This window comes from Podarcis melisellensis, assembly GCF_964234715.1.
Source record: "Podarcis melisellensis genome assembly, chromosome: 1".
NCBI lineage: Eukaryota > Metazoa > Chordata > Lepidosauria > Squamata > Lacertidae > Podarcis > Podarcis melisellensis.
Window position 1 is genome coordinate 70317704 of NC_138528.1, and position 26221 is coordinate 70343924.

Sequence of the window (26221 nt, forward strand, 5' to 3'; positions counted from 1 at the left end):
TGCTGACCTTTAAAGCCCTAAACGGCCTCGGCCCAGTATACCTGAAGGAGCATCTCCACCCACATCATTCAATCCGGACACTGAGGTCCAGCACCGAGGGCCTTCTGGCAGTTCCCTCACTGCAAGAAGTGAGGTTACAGGGAACCAGGCAGAAAGCCTTCTCAGTAGTAGCACCCGCCCTGTGGAACGCCCTCCCATCAGATATCAAGGAAATTAACAACTATCCGACTTTCAGGAGGCAGCCCTGTTTAGGGAAGTTCTTAATGTTTGAAGTTTTATTCTGTTTCTGTTGAAACCGCCTAGAGTGGCTGGGGAAACCCAGCCAGATGGGCAAGGTAGAAATAATAAATTATTATATTATTATTACAATGCACCCACATGGTACAAATATGCAAAATTTATACAGAAAATGCTCAACCATCCTTTTACAATCCTTAAATCCTGCCCCATGAGCCAGATGAAGGTCAGAGAATGTAAGCAGCAAGGGAAATGGGAAGAACAGGGGTTACTAATGAAATGTACATTTTTCCACATGTGGACCCAACACCTAGCCCCTCCTGAAGCTGCCCTGTTCTCTCTGCCCCGCCATAGGGGCAGATTTAGGGGCGTGCAACTGGTTCTGTTGCACTGGGCATGGAGCCTTGGAGACAGCGGAACTATGATTTAGGAATGGAGTGTGAGAAGCAAGGGGGTGCTGAATTTTGGCATCACACAGGGCACTGCTGAAATTTGAGACTCCAAGGTCCACCACTGCCCCCACCCGAGTTCCTTCATTCTTTCCTTATTCCCTCTTCTCATTTTTCCTGAATTTTAAAGGTGGTTTGAGTTGTTGCAGTTTTCTATCAATGGAAAGGCAGAAGTTTATGCTAGGAGAGCTAAAAATAACTAAGTGATGTTGGCAACAAGTAGACAAAAATGTTCATCTATTCTGTATGACTTCTTCCATAATTCTGGAGATAGAAGAAACATTCAGCTAACTCAGAAGAACGTGAGCAGAGCTATACTTGATGAAACCAAAGGCCCATCTAATCCAGCATTCTCTTTCCAAAGCGGTCAACCAGAAGGCTATTGGAAACCCGTGAGCAAAATAACTCTCAAGTTGTGTCTGGACTCTTATTTTTGAATAGTGGTTTCCCATATCCCATAGTAGTCTTTCTTTCTTGCTTTTTACAAATGAACAACAGAACTAAACCTATAATATCCAAAGCATATCTTTAAAGCATGGCTACAACTTGGTCCACAGCAGGACTTCCAGATTCTTATCCCCTTTGTCTGGAAAATGTTTCTTCCATACTGGAAATTTTGAAGGCATGTGCTTGAGGTGGAACATGCCCCTGTGATATGGTCCAAGAGGGTTTACTGTTCAAATGAAAATCTAATGTCTCACTGGAGATGCACAAGCTTCAACATGACTGCCTTTCCTGCTGCTCCTCAAACATTAAGAAAGTGAAATAAATAACATTTTAAAACCTAAATAATAAATTGCACTTATTAAAAGATGATACATGGCTGAGTTGTACTGAGCGTGACAAATACTTTACTACATTCTAGTGCTAAGGCTACAATCCTATAGAATCCACATCTATGTAGGAATGAACACACACAGTGAACATCAACACAGTGTGGAAAATGAGCTAAAGTAATGGTATTCATTAGAATGCCAATGAGAAAGTAGGAAGCATTTGTAATGTGCAGGATCCTCTGCTTTGTTTTTTAACATGTAGAAACCAGAGTAAGCATTGGGTTCTGAATTACAGAGAAGTAATTCTCCACGCCTCCAACATAGAATAGTTTATAATACTGCACTTACAAAATTAAGCTTTTGTATCCCCTGAAAATAAAGTATGTAGCAAAGATTAACCTATTAATTTTAGCTGGAATTGTTTGTTTATTTTAACTTTTATTTGCAACAGTCCAAATAATGAATGTATACAGCTTGCAATATGCCTCAACAAAATCTAGGCTTTCTTATGGTATGAGGAAATAATCCTGTGTGGGACCTTCCATTACAAGGGAGAGAGTTGTCTCCTAATCAGATGATGAGAAAGGTAAGGAGTCCGTTTTCTTCCAGAGAATGGAAACAAATCTTCAGAGGGAGGCTTAATCAGAGAGTCTTTGAGAAATCCAGGTTAAACCGTTTTTCCTGGGTCTTGTTTCAGCACCAAATGCCCTTGCAGGACATGAGACTCTTTAACCTTATCCAAAGCTCATTTAAATCCAAACAAGATTTCATCCTCCATTATCTCTCTTTGTAACTTTATCTGAATGTTTCTGGAATCTGTACTTCATCAAACATTATGGGCTTTGTCATACAGAGAAAGTTTAAGGATTACTGTGTGAATCTGAGACTCAAAACTGTGACTCTGTTAGATTATACTATAGGCCATAGGTAAATTTCTGTTTGGTGGAGCTATTTTGCCCCCCAAATTCATATGCAACATCTAAATTCTAAACCTATGGATGAGGAAGAAGGTCCCATTTGTGGAAATTCTTTTGATTTATTTGTAACTGAGATATAAAGTTTACCAATGGCTTGTTTTCACCATGCCATTGCAAATATTGGGGAAAGCTTTCTCCCACAGTCAAAGGTAGGCTGAATAAAATTATTTCAAGTATTTCTGAGTTTTGCAGTCTTTCTGTTCTCCAAGAGAAATTTGATATAATTTCCTTTTTCTAGCTAAATATGCATTTCAGTCTCAAGCCACTCATACATGTTTACAGTCACAGTAGGCTGTACACGAGCTTCGCTCATGTAGAACACTCCTCTTGAAAAACATCAATAACTCGGCTTGTGCTAGTAAGATGGGTTGATATTTTTCACCCAGCTTTCACTAAAAGAGGATCTGTTCCTTACGAAAGCTTGAAAACATGGTGAAATTGAGCCTCCTATAAACATTCTTCCAAACAGTCAACAATAAAGGTCATTACTGTCAAATTTCACTATGAAACCTTTATCTTGTCCAGTGCCAAGGCTTTAAAAAGAAAACTGTCCTCAGAATAACCAGCTATGAAGATATCTATGTGGCAACAGTTCATTAAAACATTTTCAGATGAACACCAGCATAAACACATTGCACAAAACTTGTACAGATTATGAAGGAGTGGGGCAGATTTACATTCCCCTGAGGACAACAAACATAACTTGTGTAATCAAAGGACGTTCTGCTACTGAAGAAGGTGGCACACAGAAGAGACTATTCTCTTGGATGTGGCACAAAAGTCTCTGCTGATAGAAGGAAAGAAGGATTTTTCAAAAAGACATTTAAAATCCATATGCTTTATAGATTGTTGCCCCTGTTATGATCCAATACGATCTCCATCACTAACAGAAATTATCCCCTTAACAGACTGCAGACCCACAGACCCACAGACTGCAGTAATTCAGCAAAAGTATGCAGCAAAACATTCACAGCATTGTGAGTTGGGCCTGAAGCTTTGGGAAGCTGCTTCTAGTCAGATGATGTTATTTTGCTATATGTACCAATGAAATAACTCAACATGAAAGGAGCTTCTTATATGTTTTAAGATATTAGAGCAGGCTTCACCAACTTTGGGTCCTCCAGATGTTTCTAATTACGTACAACTCCCATCAGCCCCAGTCAGACACATTTAGAGGACACCAAGCTGGAAAAGGCCATACTAGTCCAAATTCATATTTTTGTAAATACAAAAGGTAAGCTGAGGCTCTTACGTTGATTTCACATGTATTTATACAAGTGTAAACAAACCATATACTGTATCATAAAGACACCAGACTCTCCACTCTCCCTCATTCTGAGGAAACTAAGCACCTGGAACCCCTGGAATCTTGCATAGCTCAGAGATTGGGTGGCATGCAACAATATCAACAAGCAGAACACCTTCTCCTTGGAAAGTCACAAGGACTGAATCTTTGGGAACATTCCAAAATCTGATTAAGTTATGGCAGATGGGGTGGGCTAGTGTTAATCAAGCCACAAACTGAAGTTTAAGTCGTTTCATGATCTCTTAATTTTCAATATAAGGGGATTAAAATTTGTTTAATCTGCTATTATCCTACCAAGCGTTCAGTGTGGCAAAAACCTTATCCCCCACCTACACAATTAGATTTGCCAAGAGTGCTATACTGGGAGTGTGTTAAGAAGAAAACTTCTACCTTTTTTGCTGCAACCCAGAACTCCTTTTATCACTTGCATTGCTTCTGGAGAAGGATATTTCTTCCTCCATTCTAGGCATGGCTCCTAGAATAGTTGAGCAAATCCTGACTTTTGCAATAAATAAATTAATTCATTTCTTCCTATACCTACAGAGCACATTTTTATGAAATCATGGCCCAACTGGTACAAATATTAGAAGAGCTCTACTGCAGCCAAAATATACTGCATTGTATAGTGCATGCTCTCTCTCTCTCTCTCTCTCTCTCACACACACACACACACACACACACACACACACAATCCTGAATGTTATTCAGCATAACCACTGGAGCAGGTATAAATGAAGCATTCCTCATGATATTTGTGCTGACAAATAGGTTTGAAAAGTTGGTCATTGCCTACTGATGAATGACTGTGTATGTTACTCCAGACCTGGAGAGAAAAGCATCAAGAGAACCCTTAAAAAGCTTGCAATGTGAAGTAAAACAGTGGTGTGTTCTCTCTCTCTCTCTCTCTCTCTCTCTCTCTCTCTCTCTCTCTCTCATTTAAAGCATGTTTGCATAGAACAAAAGTGGCAGTTCCATGTTAATAACCTCCATGGGTGGGGGGAGTAATTAGCCCTTTAGCATCTCCCTTTCTTCAGGAATGATTCCTCCTGGGCTGGTGCTTTTAAATGGCTCCAGTTCTGACTGCCTTTGTTGAGCTCGGAAATGGTCACATATGAGAGAAATTAAGCCCTCATTTAACAGAGACACATGCCTGTCAAGACCAGAGTAACAAAGGCTGGTCCCTCAGGGCTACTCAGCTCCCCGAGGCTGCCACTCATTCTGTTAGCAATGCTTACCCTTTACAGACTGTGTATAAAACCCAATAAATCATTTCATCTGCTCTGGTTAATATGCACATGAACCCATTCCTTTCTTCAAAGTGTTTTCTCTTCTCATTGCAACATTCCCTGTCAGTTTTCTAAGAGGTGTCCAGCGGAGGGATTTTAAAAGATAAAAAATAATGTGGCAATGGTTTCACTATTAAACACTAATATTATTGTGCCTATGGTATGTGGGAAACCCTGTACTTGCCCCCTCAGACAGTTTCCAGCTAAAAAGCATTAACAAATCCCCACAAATGGTAGCAATGAATGCCACACTCCAAATGAGTGCTTAATAACTCATATTTTAAAATTAATTCTTTTCTATCTGTATCTTACACACCTGAAGTGCTTGACTTACCATCTAAAAAACCACACACACCAAACGATCTTATTTGTCAGTTACAAAGTGTACAAAACAGGGCATAAGCACAGGAATGCAGCAAAATAGGAAGGCGGGTTTATTATTAGGAAATAAAAATCATGCAACATGCAAACATCAAAGCAAAAGAAGAAGGTATTTCAAAAACTGGTTGAAAATGAAGCTTTTTTTTGTCCCAGAACCATAGCTGTCAATTTTTCTTGCGAGGAATCCTATTTGGAATAAGGGAATTTCCCTTTTAAAAAGGGAAACATTGACAGCTATGCCCAGAACACTAGTGTTTCCCTACACAACCCTCTATCTCATTAGTCATAAATAAGTCCCTGTGTGTTCAACAGGGCTCAGGAGTTCTATTTAGGATAACAGACATAGTTACCTTGTTTCTAAGGGTGATATTGAACACTACATGAGTAAATGTCTGCTTACACAATAGAGCTTATCCTTTCTCTCCTCACCCTTCTGCCCATTGTAGCCTGCAATTATGCTCCAGAGGTTCCTCCTACCCTCCGGAATAGATTTGGTGGTTATGCCAAAGGCTGCAGGAGGGAGAAGCGGAAGTCCCGTTGAGTGAGAGGAAGTCCATTGTGCTGATGGACTGACAGCATTGTATGTCAGCTTACAAGTCCTCCTTTGAGGTATATGAATGGCTTTTAGATACCATCAAGCACCCTTGGCCTAGAACACCTCCATCCAGACACCCTTTCACTAGCATTAACAGGAAAAGGCAGGAGAGAAAAGTGTTTAAATAAACAAACAAGAACTTCCCCTGATGCATACCTATTAATAGGGAAAATATCTGTGGTTGAGAAGCTGTCCATCTCCCTTGTACATAGGTTGTGTAGGAAGCCATCTTATACAGAATCAGACCATCTAGTTCAGTATTGTCTACACTCACTAGAGACAGCTCTTCAAAGTTTCAAATACAAGATGCTGGAGAATAATGCTCGGACCTTCTTCATGCAAAGCACGCACTGAGCTATAATCCTTGCTGTGGCGATCACACAGGGTCCCTGGACATTTAACCGCCCATTGATCCCTGTGCCACCACTGTGCTTGCTTCCCCGCTGCCACCAGCCAGTTACTCTCTGGTAAAACACTGAGTCCAGTCAGTTGTTAAAAGTGACCAAAAAAAACCCCAAGTTTATTTTACAAACATTAACAAGTTTATGGTTTCTCAGATAATATTCCTGTCAGTATCTTAACTTTAGTTTCTTTACCGGCCTATACCTTCCTAATACTTTCTGACTGATTATCTCTACTGTTTGACTGACTCTTAACAAATTCTCTCACTTTCTCACACCAGACTAGCTCAACCCACAGACTTATCTTCTCTGTCTCTTCTAACTCCAGACTCTCTTCTCTACAACTCTAACTAAAAAACCTCTGTGCTTAAACCTTATACACAGTTAACTCTGCCCCCTGGGTTCCCATTGGTTAGTCATTTTACAATTAGTTAACCCTTTCCCTATGAACCCAGTATGATATCACGCACATAGCATACTTGCCCAATCAAGATCATGGTCCAATCAATACTGTAGGAGAGAGCTTGGGAAAGCCAATCAGGAGATTTATTTTAACAGGGTTTCTGCTGCTTGCGCTAATGAAGCGTAATGTGAACACAGGATGATTGGGGGGGGGGAGACTAGGAACCATATATTGGCTACCTTGATACCCCATGAATAGAGCCTTAAGTAGGGATGCTTGGAGAATTTGATTTCTCAGAATTATGATGCAAAGTGATCTCATCTGTTCCTTCTGGATGAACCTGGACTTTTGGATTTTGCACTTTTCCAAAAAAAATTAATTCAGCTCAAGACTCTAAACTATATCAAGATGCATTAAAAACAATATTTTAGGATAAAACATGTCTTAAAATGTGTACAGTGAAATGAAATGTACAATTAAATAAGAATTTTTTATAAGATACATATTAAGATTCATATAGCAGATTAATCTGAAAATACAACTGAAGAGGATTACGAAGCAGCACACGTCAAATTGACATATGCTCAAGGTGCACAGGAATCAATGAAGGACCAAACTAGACGTTACTTAAAATGTGTTTGACACCTAGTTCAGGATTCCCCATGTCTTTTTTCTTTACAAAGAACAATGGGGGTGTGGAATTCAGATTGGGACTATGACATGGGAAAGGGGTGATTAACCCCTTTTGCCATTTTCCCACTGAAAATCTATATATTTATAACACTTCTATACAGTGCTACGGTTCAAAATAAAAACACCAAAAGGCAGTGATAAAAACAATCACAGCAGGGGAGGGAAATACATCAGGGATTAAAAGCCTGGGAAATAAAAAGGCCTTTGGTGCCTGGTGTGCTAAGAGAGGATAAGGAGATTGTAGAAATGAATTCTTTGCATCTGTCCTCACTGCAGATGTTGGGCTCACACCCATTCCTGAACTGTTTTAATTTTTCAGAAAGGAGGTCTGCAGAACCAAGGCAAATAGTGGTGATGAGACAGGATCTAAGCACTACAGACAAATTTAAAATTAACAAAAACTCACCTTCCTTGTTTACAAAAAATTAGGAAAGGTTTTAGCAGAAACTGCAAAGCCAAAAAATAAAAAAATGCCACTGCAGAACCAGGGCATCTAGATTAAAAATCTCCCAAACATATTCATTTAATTCATTTTATACTTCTATGCTGCTTATTTTACACTAAAATGTTACTCAAAGCACACTTCAGTTATTTAAAATCATAGTATGCATTGGCTCTAACCATAATCCATGCAACTACGAAAATAAAATGTACCTAGTATATGGTAGTATAGGCAGCCATAGTATCCCAGGAAAGAGATTAATTCAAAATAAGGTTTCAGAACTGACCTTCTATTTAACCAAGGGAAAGGAAATAAGGGAAAGGAAATCAGCAAAAAAGTCCATGTATTGGCATCTGGAAGTAAACGAGTGTTGCAGTCTGGTGTGGTCATGGGTAAGTTGGCGGGGGGAGATTTCCGGTTCCCATGTGGCTGATGAATGACATAATCCCCTCCATTGGCCACAAGGGCAGTTGGGACTCCCTGGCAAATTAGCCGATCGTGCACCAGCCTGAGGGCGGAACTTCAGGCCGACTTGAGTGAAGTCTACCCCTGCCTGGCTTCGCTCAGGTCCGCCTCCAACATATAAAAGCCAGATGTCCCTGCATTCAGTTGGGATGGACTTCCTACCCTCCCACCCTAAACAACATCTTGGGCCTACTCAAAGCTGAGTGGGCAGGGCATGCTTAAGACCTTGTTGTGGAATTATTCAGTCACCATAATCAGGGGCAGGAAGGAATTTGCCTGGAAACAAACTGGGCTGGCCTGGAGGTTTTGCCTAACTCATAGCAACTGTCACAACCTGCTGGCAGGTAAGGCATTGAGGTTGAATCTTTAGTCTAGACAGAGGGGGTGGGATGGAGCCCTATCCCACTCCAAAGAATTAGGATACCCTGGTAAAAGGGTTGGGGGTGCTTCCGTCTAAATGCCCAGAGGAGGGTGAGTGAACCATAGAACCCCTCTCCCAAATGGCATCCTGGAGGGACCACACAGATTTTATGTACATCATAGGTGACCCCAAAGTGACCTTGAAGGAATAATCAGCCAGCAAACAGGCTGGTTGATTCAGGATACACACCCAATGCCTATGTCAAAGCCAACTGACATCTGTAATCAATAAAGTTGTGGCCTATTTGATCTCAGGCTGTTCGTTTTGTCTTTATTACTTTTTCCCATGCTTTGACCCGGACGACTGCAGACTCACTGCTCCTGGGTCCGCCATCGCCTACCCTCTCATTCCACTGACAGAAACCTCAGCTGGATCAAAAAGCCTTCTATCAGCAGTGGGATACCATCGGATATCTTCCTTTATAATTATATGCAAGGCTATTTAAACTACAGCCCATCTTGCAATCCATTTATGGATTTACAGATCTTATTACAGATTTGGGCTGGCTTGCTTGCTCTTACCCAGGGTAAGCTGGATTTCTAGAATAACTCAGCTCTGAATAACAATACATTGCATTATTTTAAAATTCTAGAATCAAAATGTGAATATATATGGTAGAATTTTGAGATGTTCTATAGCTCAGGCAGCCTTGCAGATAACTGCATTCACTGGGAGGTGTTGTTTTTTTTGGAAAAGGCTTTTCTATATGTGTAGCATAAAATGTTGGGCATACTCTTTTTGAATAAATCATGATACTTAAGTTTTGTTCTTAGCTTTTCAAATTGACTAATATAGCTTGTCTGGTGAGAATCAAATGTCCCATTCACTTCACCCACTGCCTCCTTTTGCAAGAATAAAATGCAAGAATACTTCTGCCATGAAAACAAGGGAGAACATGTGAAGGTGTCACAGGCTACATATGTCACTGACATAATTCTTTAATAGGATATGCTGTAATTTCCTGCAATTAATACCTTAGCAAAGCTATAAAGGTCTTTTTTCTTCCCAAATTCTAAAATACATGCAATGTGAAAATTAATGTTGTGTCAACCTTTCCATTATTAGTGCCTTTTTTTCCATGTTTTTATATAACTTGGCTATAAAATTCATTCCAGCCTTTAAAAAAAAGGCATGCTTGATACTAGCTAAAGCAGATATTATGATTAAATTATACTTAAAAAACAACTCCATTGATAAAACAATTACTGTGGGGTAATTTCAGCACCCTACAAAATGCGTAAAACGTTACAATGGAGTAAGCAGCAGAAATGAGGAATTGTTACCAACTTCATTTGGAGCTTCACATTGCAAAAGTATTCTTAAGGAAGCTGCTGTAACGTGACCTTTGGGCAGAATGCCATCTTTATACCGCAAACAAAAATTAGAGAGAGTGGTTAAAAAGACAATTCCATGATATGGCCTGATGAGCCAATACTTCACCCCCAGATTTTATTTCGTTGGACATCATGAAGAGTAAAGTAAACAAGTAAACCAGGAGGTTGTGCCTACAAACAAATGAAAAAGTGGCATAGGACTGGAGGAACATGGGAGAAATGCAAGCCAAAGCCCCACAATCTGAATGAATGGACTACATCTGCTTTCATCTAGGGTGCAGCAGCTGTAAACAAGGTGAATTCCATGTTCGGAATCGTTGTGAAATATAAATTACTAGTATTGCAAAGCCTTCATACAGATTTATGGAGTGATCACACTTGGAATATTGTGTACAATTCTGGCCATAATAGCTAAAAAAAAAAAAAAAAAGATATTGTAAAGTTTGAAAAAGTGCAGAAAGGAGCAATCAAAACATTCAAGGGGGGGAAAGTGCCCTATTAGGAAAGGTTACAATGTTTGTCTAGAAAGGTGAATTAAGTGGGTGGGGGACATGAGAAGGGCTATATAAAATGCATTGGTGTGAAAAATATGGATATAGAGGTTGTCCCCCCCCACACACACCTCATTACACTAGAACCCGTGGTTATCCAACAAAGCTAAATGGTGATAGATTCAAGATACAGAAAAGGAATTACTTCATCATAGAGAACATAGCTAAGACTAAGTAATTAAGACTACATTGGATGGCTTTTAGAAGTACTGTATTAGACAATTTATGGAGGCTGAGCCTCACTGACTATCCACGGCTAGTCATGATGACAATGTACTAACTCCAGTATCAGAAGCAGTGTGCCTCTGAATACCACCTGCTGGGAAACAAGCAAGTGAGTGTAGGCATAATGGTTTCGAGTGTTGGAACAGCATGGGGGAAATCAGAGTTCAAATCCATACTCAGCCCTGAAACTGAAGGGTAATCTTAGGCTGGTCACTCTATATCAACCTAGGCAAATTCGCACAGAGATGTTGCAAGAATAAAATGGAGTTCTTCTAACAACTGTTATGTTCACCTGAGATTCAATTACGGGCTAAGGTATTGTACAAACAGGCCCAAAGCTCTCAGTAATAACTCGAAAACTTTAATACAAAGTGAGCCCTCTAAGGCTAAATGTATACTATTGCTTAAATGAATAAGCTTTCACCATGCAGCAGCTATTCTTTATTATGGTTTTTACTCATGGCTAGATTTGCAATTAAGTACATCACATGAAACAATAATATGTTGATTATAAATTAAACTACACAAACACACATTCCTAAGAAAGCTTCACTGAGCTAATAACAGAAAAATAGCAATGTGATTTATAAAATCATCTTCAGTATTTCCTTTTAGAGTTATATGCTTTGTGGACCCAATTCAGCCAAGATGAAGAACCTTTAAGTCCCACTGATTTCAGTAGAAATGCAGTTATCTATTAGCTTTACTTTAACTGGATCATATAAGCTTCTCCCTCACCCTCCCTTTTTTACTATAATCACAAGCCATAGTCTATGAGAGTAATTAGCACTTTCAGCCTATTGATGCTTTTGAATTATGGTGCTGGAGGAGACTCTTGAGAGTCCCATGGACTGCAAGAAGATCAAACCTATCCATTCTTAAGGAAATCAGCCCTGAGTGCTCACTGGAAGGACAGATCCTGAAGCTGAGGCTCCAATACTTTGGCCACCTCATGAGAAGAGAAGACTCCCTGGAAAAGACCCTGATGTTGGGAAAAATGAAGGGCACAAGGAGAAGGGGACGACAGAGGACGAGGTGGTTGGACAGTGTTCTCGAAGCTACCAACATGAGTTTGACCAAACCGTGGGAGGCAGTAGAAGACAGGAGTGCCTGGCGTGCTCTGGTCCATGGGGTCATGAAGAGTCAGACACGGCTAAACAACTAAACAATAAACAACAACATGTATGTACATATGATGCTTACTAATACAGTCATGCCTTGGTTGTTGAACAGCTTAGCTCTCGAACGTTTTGGCTCCCGAGCACCACAAACCTGGAAGTGACTGTTCCAGTTTGCAAACTATTTTCAGAAGCCGAATGTCTAACGGGGCTTCCGGGGCTTCCGATTGGCTGCAGGAGTTTCCTGCAGCAAATCAGAAGCCGCGCTTTGGTTTTCGAATGTTTTGGAAGTCAAACGGACTTCCGGAACAGATTCTGTTTGACTTCCAAGGTATGACTGTAGTAGTATTTTATTCAGCTGCCTATATTTTTAATGTGATCAAAACTCATTATGCCCACTCATTATGCCCACATGTGTATGTGTATATCTGTGTGTATGTATATGTGTGTGTGACTGTATGTGTGTGTGTACACACACATATGAGTCTATGTTTTTACTATAATTTTTAAAAGTAAAAACATAGACTCATATGTGTGTGTGTACACACACATATGAGTCTATGTTTTTACTTTTAAAAATTATTATTTTGGGGAATGAGCAGTTTATAATGAGTTTCTTTATTTCATCGTTTAGTGTGTTATAGTGTACATACTTTCTTTGCATATTGTCATTTTGGGCAACACAAGATAAACATGGTGCACCATAGTAAGCCACTGTGTACCATGCTCATGATTTGTTTTCTTTCACTGAATGGCTACAAACTTCAGTGTAGCATTTTATGGAAGTTCCTATAGCATAGGAATTTAAGCATGGTGATGTCAATGCTTCCCTCTGGAACTGAAAAGATATTCTGCTGTGTTATATCAAGTGTCGCACAATATATCACTTTTTATTCCCCATCCCTCAAGTATGGTATGCACACTGTTTAACTTCTTAAAATCTCAATGTAGACATAATTTACACAAGCTGTGCAAATGCCTGATTTACAGAAGATGGTCTATACAAGATTTATAGGAAAGACTTAGTTCTTTTAAACAAGCAGGACTTCTAAGTACAACAGAGCCAACAACCCTACTCTACCATGTAGTGAGAAATATTGTGCCTAAATAGAAAACACAGCTTTCTCTTTTTGAAGCCACCAGTTCTCTAATATAATTAGAAACTACTCATAGTGATTTTTTTTCCAGTACTGCATTAAATGCTTACGAAAGAGACAGTTTACAAAAAGCAAAAACTTCATTACTTGTCAATTGTTCATTCATTCCAGGTTAATAGACACCGTGTCCAAAAGAATATAAGGCAGTTGACGAGCTGTGATGCAGGAGCCAAAACATAAAATTCAACACAGAAATAGTTTGGGAAAGTCTTCACAAAACCAAAACATGGGTGTGCATACATAGGCCTTGTGCACACCTTGAATATTTTGAAGGAAAACACGTCTTCCCAATGCTTAAAGAATCAAAAAGTGCCAGTACAGAAGGAATTATATTGTTTCCAAGACTTGTTAATGTGCAGAGAAGGCCTGTTTTTAATTTAGGGCAGTTAAATAAATCAGCCCTTTTCTTCTGATTTTTCTCCTTTATGATCCTTTCACAGTCCTATGTAGAGTCGGTTAAAAATTATTTTTAAAATATACTGAGGGAAATGAAGCATACAACAATTTGACTTGATTTCCATCTCTAGATGGTATGAGGAGAGCTGAGCTGCTCCATGTGTTCGTTGCTCATGGCCTATGTTCAGACAACATCTCAGCTTCACGCAAACAAATGTTAGCTTCCAAATGCAGCTGCTTTACTATTCCTTTTTCATGGGGCATCAAACAAGCCAGGAAGCTTGGTTAACTATAGTGTAAAACTGGTTTCATATCCTGGTTTGTTCCAAAACAATTAACCACAGTTTCCCAGTTAGACAGAATTGGGTAGTATAGTTAACAGGAAACTTCTGGGCTTCTTCATTCACAAACACACAAAGAGGGGAATCTGTATCAGGAAAGCATGGTCCATTTATATCTCATCCAAAAGCAGCTGTTGACTGTAGAATCGAGTGGTCCCTTGAATGGGTAAATAAGTCATCAGAGATTCACCACAGATAAGTAAGTCAACTCAAAAGCAGTTAATTCAGTTCACACATTCAACTGCCAGTCATTGAGTGTAAAGAGATAAATTAATATGCACATAAATGTGAACCAATCCAACAGTAAAGTAAAGGTAAAGGTACCCCTGCCCGTACGGGCCAGTCTTGACAGACTCTGGGGTTGTGCGCCCATCTCATTTAAGAGGCCAGGGGCCAGCGCTGTCCGGAGACACTTCCGGGTCACATGGCCAGTGTGACATCGCTGCTCTGGCGAGCCAGAGCTGCACACGGAAACGCCGTTTACCTTCCCGCCAGAGCGGTCCCTATTTATCTACTTGCACCCGGAGGTGCTTTCGAACTGCTAGGTTGGCAGGCGCTGGGACCGAGCAGCGGGAGCGCACCCCGCAGCAGGGATTCGAACCGCCGACCTTTCGATCAGCAAGTCCTAGGCGCTGAGGCTTTAACCCACAGCGCCACCTGTGTCCCCAATCCAACAGTAGAGGCTTCTAATTGTATACAATACTACACAATTGTATGCAATTTCAAGTTCCTGCTGAATTTCCAGTACATCACCTGAACTTCTCTTTCTTAATTTATATTATTATTAAAATTAATTACTATTAATTTAATGGATTTCAGGTCTGCTTTTACCCTTCTAGGGCAGGTTACAACATTCAACATATTTTTGAAAAGCAGTAAAAATAAATAACAATATTGAAATACAACAGCAGATCACACCTTTCTAAACTATAATAACCATAAAACCACCCAAATGCAGACCAGATTTTTTTTAATAGGATTTCCCCAAAGGCCAACAGACAGAGGGTCATGCAGACTTTATTGAAGAGGGCATTCCCTATGTACTGAATTAACAACTTTGTTCTAATAGTTGATCAAAGAAACGCACAAGGGCATCACCCCCACTTTCACAAATTTCTGTAATTGTTATGTACTATTCATTATAACAACTAAAAACCACCTTAACTCCCCCCACCTGTCAAAGTCTGCCCTGTTTAATGAAAAAAATGGCTTATTGTCACAATACAGAAAGTATACTACAATTATTCTCTAATGCTTTAACTGACATTCTGCCTCCCTTTTTAAAACAGAGCTGTGTTTTATCATTTTTGTCCAAATACCTGAATCTCTGAAAGAAAACTTTGACCTTTGATATCATCACATTCCAGCACTGCTTGTATACACGGCCATCACCATAAATCAGGTTCTTTAACGCACTAACATTTTATTAACTATTCCCTTTATTCACTATATCCAGGAAAGCACACACTGCAGACAATATATTATTACTTAAGCTCAAATAGCTCACAACTAACCATCAAAGAAATACTCCATGGCCGTAAAAGTTACAGCAAGCAAAAAACCCAGAACTGACAGTGTTATTACGTCTTATTAAGGGATGTGTTTCAATGCAATCCTTAGAGACTATCCATGACAGTCTATTGCTGTAGGTACCAGCCCAACTTCTACTACTTCTTAATTCTTCAAATATAACACCTCCCCCCAAAAAACCCAACCTGTTTTGTCACCTATAAATACAATGAATCCTAGCATGAGAACTTGCAATTTACCCAAGTATATTAGAAAACCATTTCTATTAATACCTGATACATGACATAAACTAGCTGTTCACTGATCATGTATTAATTACCTGTAAATGCAGGACTTTGCATGATTAAATAGAATGCTATTTATGTATTTATTAAAGATGTGTCTTAACTGTCATTCATCAAAAGGATTCCAGGATGCTATACAAAATACTGTTAACTGTGGGTTGCCACTCCTAATCACACTGCTAACAAACCTTGCCTACCCAGCCCCCACATCCTCCACCTTCCTTGCCAACTCCGACACTCTCCCTTTACACCTTACACAACCCTTGCACTGCTCACAGCTCCTTCATCACTGGGGAGTATGTGAAGTCCTGTTTGGAATGCCTGCCTTGGACCATCTGCCTGCCCACTCCGCTGGACCACCTGCCCATTTTTTTGATCACTCAGCCAAGCTGCCTTCTTGCTTGGACCCTGGGCTTTCCCCACTCTGTTCTACATGCATGCAATAGGATGGAACAGAAATTAACCCAGTTCACAATTTAATGCAAATCCAACTAATTTGCACTTCCCAAACCGATACAGGGACCTAAATGCAGCTATAAGTTGTTTTTTTCCAATTTTTGTGCTAGATTTATTCAACCCGAAAATGCAAACAAAATATTTTTAGAGAAATGTGTACACTAAACTATGTCTATTAATGAAAATAGTACAAAATATATGCTTGCAAAAATGCACACATCAGACAAAAATGCACACAAAAATGCATAAGTGTGTGTGTGTGTGTGTGTGTGTGGATTTCGTTTTTATACAATTGCAAACTGTTGTGGTAATAAGGTGAACTGAACTTCTTTGAAAAAATGAGAAACAGAGAGAAACTAAAATTGACACATTTGTCCACCCTTAATCCACATTAGACTTTGCTGCAAAGTAATGACTAGCTATTGAATACATCACATGATTGGATTTTGGCTAGTTTTTCAGCAGCAAGGGCACAGCCTTCTCATCAATTGTCCCTGATTAATCTGGTTTATTCCTCCATTTCTCTATCAAGCAAGTGTTCTGCTGCACTGATTGAAATGAGAAAAATGGCTATTGATTATTAGATACACTCCTATAGTACTTATAGGAATTAGGGGAGGGGATGTCCAACAGAACTTGGGAGTGAACAAAATAGCTAATGATGTCATCACATTCAAAAATAAAGAGAGAAATAAAGAAACAAGCGTGCTCAACCTTCATTTCCAAATTCCTGTTTCCTCTCCTAAACCTCAGCTTTTGCTGCAGATTTAGCTCTTTTCCACACATCAGATCATGTTCAGGTTCAATGCGCCAGAGTCCTATTCTTCAAGCCTGTTGAAATATCACTTTCCGAAACATGTGTGCTAACATTTGGCCAACAGTACCACAAGATGATTTTATTAACTTGTAGCTCATTTCATAGACTGCTGCTCATGTTGCTAACATATGCTCGCCTACCATTTACTGCTCTATAATTAGAAGAGTCATATGAAAGAGATACTGAAGGCCTAATCATTTTTTCCCCTTTTTTGAATTCAATATACTGTTTGGATCTTACAAAAAGAAATAAGACAACTCTATAGTCATAATTATTTTTTAGACCAATTTAAATAAAGCACATGGTCAAAGTAGATAAGCATTTAGTAGTTTTCCTAAGAAGGTAACATTCTACAAAACTTGGAATGTAATTGTGAGATGTTCAGTAGTTAATGCTAAACCATGGTTTAGTGTTACATGCCTGAGCCTCTCGCTTGCATGCTCCCTTGTCCCCTCACACATGGAAATTCCTCCTTTGTTGCCTGGCTATGGGCAAAGCACTGTTTTCTATTCCATCTAAAGCTGGAAACTATTTGAAACCAGGCCAAGTGTAAATGATAGTTTGTCAATTCAGATTAAAAGAAAATTTACTAATCTCAAACCAGAAATGGAGGCAGAGAATTGTTATTTGCAAAGAGGGATGCAATGGTTATGCCAAGCTCGTTCATATCATGGTGGTGATCAGTAAATTTATTAGAGTATTGTTTTATTAGTGGTTGTACTTGTGTATTTTGTATTATTATTTATTAATGACTGGGGGGGGGTTATGAAGAGCAGTATAAGTAAATAAGTAAGTAAATAAATAATACTTCAACTATGTCTATGGCTGGATTCAGGCATCACCTAAAACATGGTTGATTGCTTTTGTTGCAGGGGCAAGCAGAGGGGAAGCAGCTGCAGCAATTGTAGCCTGTCAGTTCAGATATCACACCAAGACAGTTTTGGATTCTGATTTGCTAGGTAATAACAAACCATGGTTTGTCAAGCCTGATATACAAAACCATAGTTAAATTTCATAGTTTGATGTAGTGAGCCAGAATTGAGCCTGAATCTCTGCAAACATATCCCCCTGCATGAAACCACCACCCTGAGAGTGTTGCACACATCATTACCATCGTCATTATCACTATTAGAAACTTTTATACAACACCATCAGCTTGCAGATCAGATTTGTAAGCAGAGTATGTACCTACTTTGAAAAGCATGTCCAAATTTATTTATTCATCTAAATATGCAGCAAGATATGGGGCATTGGTTGGTTCCAATATACGTGTCATGGGCTGGTTGGATGCAGAGGAGTGGTGGGAGGCACCAGGCGGGGAGCCCCAGGGGAAGAAGGCTCTCAGTCAGGGGATTTGTGATGGGGCAATGATGATTGGTCAGAAGGAGAAGGAGCAGACTGGGAAGAGGAGGTCTCAGCAGCAGGAGAGGTGGTAGAGTTTGGTGAACAGGAAGAGGCTGTGGCAGAGAGCAGTTCAGACTCTGAGGCTGAAGTGGAGGCCAGAGGGGAGGCTGGCTTTCTTACTTTCACTATTACCTTTAAATATCATAACTAATTTCTCTCTTCTTTATCTTCTTTGTAATATTTCAAATATTCCTCCTTACAAAACTTCTTGCAGTCCTGCTGGTGTAATTTGTTGATTACAGTTGCTCTTCAAATAGTTTGCATATTTATGCCAATCTTCTGTGAATCTCTGGTCCCGCAGGTTTTGAATCCTTCCTGTCATCTTATCCAATTCTGTGTAGTCCCACTTTCACCAATTTCCATAGGCTCACATTGTGATCTTAGAAGCCTAAGCTTTCCCGTTTCTAAAAACTACAGGCCACTTATGTGAAGATACACGGGAGGCCATGTTTTCTCCAAAAATGAAGCCAAACCATGGGTTAGCACAGACACACTAACTCACAGAGAGGAGCTCACACCTACTTTGCTCACCTTTTGGTTCAGTGTGGCACAGCAGCTAAGCCAAGGTTTAGGGATTTGCCTGGGTTCATGGTTAAGCTCTCTCCTCCTTATTCATGATCTGTAGCCCCGGTTTGTTCTGAGCTGCAGCTAAAGAGAGAGCCTAACCACGAGTACAAGTGCAGACATCACACTAAAGCTAAACCTCCTCTCCAGCACAGTCTCCATAAATCATAATTCAGCTTACCAAGACAGGTGAACCAGGCTGCAGATTAAGCAAAAAGGCAGCACTTCCATCAGACCACTGTTCTGAGAAGAGGCCAGTCCCCATTTTGACTATGACTAATTGTGGAGCAGTCTAGAATAATATTAATGAGCTATGCATGGATTTCATATAATCATAGAATTGCAGAGTGGGAAGGGACTCCAAGGGTCCTATAGTCCAACCCCCAGCAATACAGGAATCATGACTAAAGCATCCATGACAGATGGCCACCCAACCTCTGATTAAAAACCTCCAATGAAGGAGAGTCCACTATCTCCAAGAGAGTCTGTTTACTGAGCAAGAACAATTATATACACACTCAGCTGTATTCTGTGGTGAGCACAGTAGGTGTGCCTATTCTTTTTAATCGAGAAAATCAAGTTAAACATTTAAAGAAAGCTCTAAGTACATTTATCATAACTTTTAGAAGCTAATTAAATTAGATAAAAGAAATAATTAGATTTGCATTTTTATCCCTCTTTTTTTAGTTCTGAAGAAGATCACAGCAGCATGCCCATGGGCAATTAAAAACCGCACAGTGCAGTGAAAATATAAAGGGATGAGATGGGCTTGGGTCTCTTTTTTCCTGGCTAATTCACGATTGAATATACAATTAAAAATATTTTAAGGACTTACTAAAGTTGAGGGCTATTCTTAGAATTTGAGTTTTGCTTACAAGCCTTGTTTTTCTACTTTCAACAGAGCCTCTGATCCATGTAACATGCCAACAGATGTATCAAATTGCTTTCAGCAACTTTATTTGGTCCTGTTCTGAGCTTACTGGAAGGAGATCAGTTCCATGATCGATAACAAAAGGCGGGAGGGGGTATTCCCCTGTGCCAGAACAGTAGTGCTATAATTGCTTTTTGCTTGTCAGTGCTAAATACAGTTTACAGAGAAAGAGACCTATGAATGAACAGTTGCAGCCCAGTTTGAGCTAAATTCCAGACAGTGCCCCTTCAGCAAACATATAGCAAATAGCTTTAACCTATTTCTAGAAGGCAATAAATGAAGGGTCCACCTCTGAAACAGGAGGTCAATTAGATACTTAATAATGACCAATATCTTAGCATTATTATCCTAGCAAAAAAAAAATTAATTAACCAGGTTGTGGGGGCCATGAAGGCTAATGTAGAATGTAATTATTCCTGATCTTTAGACATGCACTTCACATAAAGAGATAGTCCTTATTCAGCTCACCAGGTACCTCAATTGTCAGTAGTTAATCATGGATAAGGAAAGGGATTTGTTGGTTCAGCCTCTCAAGTTTTAAGTTCAACAAAAATTATTCACACTCAAGGACAGTTAAACAGTTGTCATTTTTCATATTACTGCCCCTTTGTTTACCATCATGCTCACTCATTTTAATAAAGTAATACCAGGCAAGTTTGTTGATATTAAACTGCACAGCATGAATGTTACTTTCAAGAACAGGAGGAAAACGTATTCGTGAAAATGAACTCTAGTGGCAATAAAAATGGAAGAGGAACTCAACCTTCAATGTGCAAAGATAACTTCACGGATTAAATGGCAATCTAACTAGCTATGTGAAGGAAATAACTGCAGGGTTCACTATGGTAGGAAGGGAATGTGATGAGAAATGAACCTTTAAGCCACAATTCGAAAAATATTCCATTCAGAATTGACACAGTAACTTCCAGTGACAGAGGGATATAAAAGTTTTCCAAATGAGTCAGATATTGTGTTGTACATGGTTGTGGCAACTCTGGAGTGGAACATACTGGCTGACAGTCCTAATGGTGAACACCACAAGAGCTTATAGGGCTGCCATTAGTATTAGCTGCGATTCTGTTTTAAACTAGAGGAACATAATCCAGTTGTCCTTAAAATAGAGTTTAGAAATGACATATGGTTCAGAATATGGGAACCAGACTATTGATGGGGTGCTATCATTCAGATAACACTAACCTTAAAAGCTTCCACATGTGATTCAAAGTGCTGGTCTGTCTAAACCAGGCATCCCCAAACTCGGCCCTCCAGCAGTTTTGGGACTACAACTCCCATCATCCCTAGCTAACAGGACCAGTGGTCAAGGATGATGGGAACTGTAGTCCCAAAACAGCTGGAGGGCCAAGTTTGGGAATGCCTGGTCTAAACCATTAAACAACTTGTGACCAAGGTACTTGAAGGGCTGTCTTCTCCTTTATGAACCTGTCTGAAGTTTCAAAATCTGTATTGAAGGCCCTTCTCTGAAAAGAAGTGTTGGACTCCCTCACCCCTCATGAACTCCGATCATGCAGGGTTCTAAATTATTCATCACTCATCCATTCATTTTTCCCTGTCTTCCTCCTCACTTATGTTTATTCACCCATGTTTCATTCTCACACAGATCCCATACCAGACATCCCTCTGTTTTTCCCTTCTCCCTTTTTTGTCTTCTATTTATTCAATCAATCCATTATCTACTAATTCTCTCTCACATGCACGCACGTGAACACACACACACACGAGAGAAGAGAGAGGGGCACATATTTAAGATGTGCTGTTTTGCCTTTTGTTCATGCTCCATTTCATTTACCAAAATCATATTTAAATTGTCCTAAGTTTTAGAGGGCTAAATAATCAGTATCGGCTTCACTTGTTTCTATCATTGTTTTAAAAGGACCTACTCATTTTGCGAACTGACAAATGTATGACTTGTGTCAACAGACTTTTGGCAGCAGTTCTTTGCCTACAAACTGCAGCACAACAGCACATCATAAAACTGTGAAGTACTGGTGCAGCTTCAGGCTATTGTCCAGGAAGACTAGAAACACAACTAATTAATGCTGCAGGCCTTGATCCAAGGAACCACATGACTAGCCCTACATGCTCAGGGGAGCTTTGAATTTGTATTTCTCAAAGAGCACATCCCATGCTACACACAAAATATCTTATGAAATCGATTGGAATTTCGAAAGCAATTTAATATGACTTGGGAGATCCTTAGCCATTCAAAAGTAAAAACAAAACAAAACACTGAGTTTGTGTATAAACTCTTTGGATCCTAGCTATAGCCCCTTTATCTTATACGAATGGTGTCTCCTCACGTGTAACGTGCTTCTTCCATTCAATTTTAGTCAATTTCGCCCAGCCCACACTTTCCAGGAGGGTCTCCTGAGTCCTGATCATCCTCTGAGGAGGATTGGAAGAAGCAGGCTCTTTGGTGAAAGGAAAGGACTTAAAATCCACCTTAAACCTCTTGGATAGGGCAGGCTGTTCAATAACTATAAGCAAGCTAAAAGCTGGAAACTTCTAAAATAATCCCACCCTCTCTGCTTTACAGTAGCATTTTCTTCATATTCGTTTGCATGCCTGATATGGCACTGGTTCAGCAGCTCCAATAGCAGCCAAAGCAATTCCTTACAAGATGCTCCAGGAGAAGATGAAAAGCCCACCAGAATCCTGGCAAACATGCTGTGGAAGAGAAATACTTAACCTGCCTGGAATACTTTAATGAGTTTTCCCAATGCACACAAGAGAGAGAAGTAATCCACAGAAGTCTCTCACACTAAACAGGCCCAAATAACCGGATTGGCACAAAATGACAAAATGTTAGGCAGTGTCTAAACTCCATAACTTAGTGGAAAAACATGTTTAGAACAAGATGGATTGGAGGCAGATTAGTTGTTCCTAGGAAGAGCAACTGTCACTTGATCTCAGTGACATGCCGGTTAACCTTTGCTCAAAAAAAACCAAACCAGAATAGAAGGCAGTAAGGCAAGGAATCAGCTAGAATTATGAACGAACAGTAGACAGAAGGGAGCTCAAGACCAACTTCTCCATCATCATCATCATCATCATCATCATCATCATCATCATTTTGCATTAAGTGACACTCCACTTGCCAAACCCCTGCCTTGACACAGTAAACTGTTTCAGAGCTTAAACACACATTTTGCTTCAGGTACCTCAAAAGTGAAGATAGGATAAGTAATTAACAGAAGGCAAGGAGGAGACATCAGGCACAAAATAAAGGTGCAAATCTCTGCCTCCTACTGTAGTCCAGCTAGAGAGCAAAACTGCCACAACTACCCACAGTTCTTTAATTTCAGATACAGTCTGAGAAGCCATGGAGCAAAAGGGGGAGAAAATACTGAAGCAGCATCAGAGCAATACAAAGTCTGTGCATGGTGATGTGGACAGTATGGGATCAACTACAGCTCCTGCTCCATTTTGGAAAGTTGGTCTTCCAAGTTCTTCTCCATTATAACATCTTGTTCTTACAAGGAGACCTTTTGCTCCTAGATCTTGAACCTTCTGCTTGCTCCCAGTCGTTAGGGCTACCTTTGCTTGTAGAGACTGAATTTGCTGACTGGTCCTCTCCCTCTCTCTTTCAGTGTAATACATTCAGCTGTTCAGTCAGTTCCTGCTTCTGTGATTCGTGGCTCTTCATTTGCATTTCCTGATTTATTAAGTTCCGCTGCAACTCTGATATATTTTCGTTCAGCACACTAATTGTTTCATTAGCTTCAGCCAGCTTGCTTCCTTCTCCTACAACTTCTAATTCAGAGACTCTGTGTTCTTCCAATCTGTTAATTTCAATTTGTACTTGAAGCTTATTTTCTGCCTCAGTTTCTCTTTCTCAATACTGCTTGATGCAGTTGAGGAGCTTTTAGTTAAGGTCAGCTCCTACTCAAAATTTCCTCAAATTTGCATTAGCCTTCTCCTCAAGCTGAATTTGAGCCCCTTTTGTGACTCTTGAATTTTCTCCCATTCCACTTGCAAGAGCTGCATCCCTGAACAAATTTGGCCAGCCTGGTCTTTCTGCTTCATCATCTGCACTGCATACTCATTCTGCATCTGCAGAGAACCTTGAGTCACTTGTGCAGTAGTCATTTCCTCCACAGACTGTGACAAGAAGTTGTTGAAATCTCTTAGAACAGAGAAGACCATTGTATTTCCTTCTGCATCTTCCATATGCACATTACTTCCCCCACAGCCAGCCACATCCTCAGTTCATCAGCATTCCCAGTCACTTGCTCTACACTTTCCTCCTCAAACCTCCCTCTCCAATATATTTGACTAACCTGAGGTAGGTGGGAGAAAACTTATTGGAAAGCAGAAGTTATTGCAATGCTGGCAAGAATTAATAGCAACCATGCAAATTGATGATAAGCTTCTTGTCTCGCACCATCCCATTCTACAAGAGGAGAAACCATCTCCCTGTGATAAGCCAGGATTTAAAGCTGTACTAATATTCTGAAATATTATGCAGTACCATCCTTGCTGGACTGTAGCGCTCGAAGAGCAGGTGAGGTTATCACATATGAAAATAGACTGCTAATTTAAAACTAGCCTAGATCCCTGACATGAAAATTGTTCTATATGCATGCTGCCTTTTATGTGGGAGATGTTCAAATATGCAAGATGGTGGTGGTGGTGATGACTATTATTATTTTATTTGAATTTGCAAACATTCAGGTCAAAATTAAAGCACAAATAGAGGGGGCATGACTAGGTAAGGGTGATGTGGGGAAAATTATGCAGAAATTTGGAAAGGCAACAGCATCACTTTTTCTTTTCTTTGTCTTAAAAATATCCTAACTTGTTTCTGTACCATTCCCATCCTCCAAGTTCCTTTGGAAAAATACTACTGGAATTCAATGTTACACTACTACAATTGTTCCATCAGTGTAAGCATTTCTGCTTTCCTAATGGAAAACCCCCTTTCTCCTCCCCCTGTGCTCCATTCTGGGGGTTCACCTGATCCCTCCAGAGCTGATTGGATGGGGGAGGAAAGGTGGGGAAAGCCCTATCACGTTTTCAGGACTCATTGTGCTGGGTCCCTCTAACACAACTATTTAGCTGGACCCAGCCCATTTTGCCATTTGGATTATCCTTTGGATCCCTTCCAACTTACAATTCTGTCATTCCAAACTGCTTTCTGTCAGGAAATGAATGAATGGGGCAGAATCAATTTTTTACCTGGAATAATGCTACAGCATATTTTAATATGCTTTTGGGAACTGGTTCTTGAGAGGTGGCTATGGCAGCCACTTGCAGTGGTGTCCAAAATAACAAGAAAAGGTGTTTAAAATGTGTGTGTTTTTAAGGGAATGGGGCAGGGATGTCACAACTGCTGTGCTTATATTATGCTTAACCATGGTTAAAACAAGCAATACAATTCAAGTTAGAATGGAGGGAGCCCTTTTCCAATACACTGGATTCTGATCTTGGTATCTGACACCCTATTTTGAAATATATTTGCATAATAATGATTTTATTATTTGTACCACACCCATACGCGGGTGGCGCTGTGGGTTAAACCACAGAGCCTAGGACTTGCCGATCAGAAGGTCGGCAATTTGAATACCCGTGACGGGGTGAGCTCCCGTTCCTCAGTCCCTGCTCCTGCCAACCTAGCAATTTGAAAGCACGTCAAAGTACAAGTAGATAAATAGGTATTGCTCTGGCGGGAAGGTAAACGGCGTTTCCGTGTGCTGCTCTGGTTCGCCAAAAGCGGCTTAGTCATGCTGGCCACATGACCCGGAAGTGGCTCCCTCGGCCAATAAAGCAAGATGAGCGCCGCAACCCCAGAGTCAGTCATGACTGGACCTAATGGTCAGGGATCCCTTTACCTTTACCTTTTACCACACCCATCTGGGTTGCCCCAGCCACTCTAGGCAGCTGAAAGTTAGTACCATGGAAATCAAGTTAAGTTAGGATTGCAACCTACATTTCAGAAGCACTTTCCTGTGTTTAACAGAAGAGCTATTACTAACAGATGCCACACAGAGGTGAAGTCCTCCATGTTTCATATCAGTGTGATTCATTTCTGAGAAAACACTGTCTCTGACCATCTCACTGGTTCTATGAATCAAACTATTTGTATAAATAGTGAAAGGAGCCTCTTCTAGGTAAGTATTGTAAAGGTACAAATACAATTCCCTTTTGGCTTTTTATAGGTGACTGTTTGACCTGTGGTAATAACATTGCTATAGTTATGATGAGGCATTAAAAGAAAAGAAAAGAACCACAACAAATGCTTTCAAAATATAATACTTCTTCAC

General features: G+C 40.0%; 1 protein-coding gene across 13 annotated transcripts in view; it reads right to left on the reverse strand.

Annotated features, from left to right (window-relative positions):
• Positions 1-26221, reverse strand: part of SOX6 (SRY-box transcription factor 6) — a 451295-nt gene that overhangs the window by 123206 nt on the left and 301868 nt on the right. The gene's annotated exons all lie outside the window — the stretch shown is intronic.